At 44.4% G+C, this 1,347-nt stretch overlaps 1 protein-coding gene across 1 annotated transcript in view; it reads right to left on the bottom strand.

The window, feature by feature from the left end:
- Positions 1-928: 928 nt before the first annotated feature.
- The window catches only part of FN1 (fibronectin 1), a gene marked incomplete at its 5' end in the record, with an annotated part of 53,052 nt that continues 52,633 nt past the window's right edge, over positions 929-1,347 (bottom strand). Inside the window, 1 exon segment of the mRNA XM_009873439.1 lies at positions 929-1,345.

Genomic DNA, 1,347 nt, shown 5'->3' with positions numbered 1-1,347 from the left:
TTGGCAGCACAAGCTCAGGGGACTTATTGCTAACCTCGGTCATCGTAATCAAGACTGGTTTGGGTTTAAGAAAACAGCTTTCGAGAATTTCATTTACCTCCCTCGCCACCCCACAAGGCAGAAGCACAGCCGAGCTGTAAGCGGTCTTTGCCTGTAACACATGGACACAGACCCTGGTGCTGTCTGTCCCCTCTGTTTTGTGACACTTTGTGCAGAGGTAAGGGAAGGATTTCTGTGCCATTCGTGCAGCAGTGCCCAAGGCCACGTTCACTAGCACTTGAGCAGCCCCAGTTCTGCAAATGGAGATGGAAGAGTTGAAAGAGAGGTGTGATAGCCCCTCTGTAAACCCTTGAGATGGTTACAGGTAAGTTTTGCCCCATTGCAGAAAGGGGTGAACTGTGGTCTGCCTCAGGGGCAAGGCACGGAGCAGGGTCACACAGACCCAGCACCCATTTGGAATGGTGGGGGTGTCACCGAGTCCAAGCGTAGTTAATCACTGAACACATTGAGCTTCACGGGTGTGGGCGGCCTCGTGAATTTTGGCAACTCAAACACCGCAATCATATTCAATTCTAGCCATTGAAGCACCAGGCTGGATCGAGGACCATCTCCACCTCAGCTGATATCCACAGTGGGGAACATTTTTTTTTCCCTCCTCCCTTCCTCTCCTCCACTTATTTGCGCAAAGCAAGCCCCTGCCTTCTGCAGCGTGGCATACATACTCAGTGTCTCTGTGCAACACTGGGGCAGGGGGTGCAGCTGGAAGCCTTTAATTAGCAAACTGCTCTACAAAGATTCTCTTGAGGTTTACTTCGTGCTTCATTGAGATGTTTGTTCCATCTTGTTTCAAGGCAATGTTACTCCAGCTCAGAATAATAATCTTCATCCTAGATTCCATGGTAGCAAAGAGAATCACTTAACTACATGCCTGGTTTGTAAATCTTTTTATTAAAAGAGTTGTGTTTTTTTCTTTTCCACAGTAGTAAAGCTTTGGCATTTAAAGTATAAAAATAATCACTGATCATAATTACACCAAATTCCTCTTTGTCAACTGCATACTAAGTGTCTTCAATACATTTTATTCCCATATAAAAACACTTGAAGGTCAGGGGAACAAAACTGATAAATAACAGTATGAGATATAAAGATACAGCTAGAAAAAATACTAGGATCATTGAGAAAGAATTAAGACTGTGCATATTTTAAATATCACAGTGATTGGATTTGCTGTTCCTATCTTATTGCTGGCTGCACGCTTATGTGAAAGCAGAAGTGTTCGGTGGACTTTCCTATCTCTAAACTTCAGTAATGTTGTACTCACATGTTCTTTGCATAGCACGGGAACCT

The sequence above is a fragment of the Apaloderma vittatum genome, unplaced genomic scaffold, assembly GCF_000703405.1.
Source record: "Apaloderma vittatum isolate BGI_N311 unplaced genomic scaffold, ASM70340v1 scaffold13827, whole genome shotgun sequence".
NCBI classification, from domain to species: domain Eukaryota; kingdom Metazoa; phylum Chordata; class Aves; order Trogoniformes; family Trogonidae; genus Apaloderma; species Apaloderma vittatum.
The sequence above is the reverse complement of the archived record's forward strand: the minus strand, read 5'-3'. Positions and strand labels throughout refer to the sequence as shown.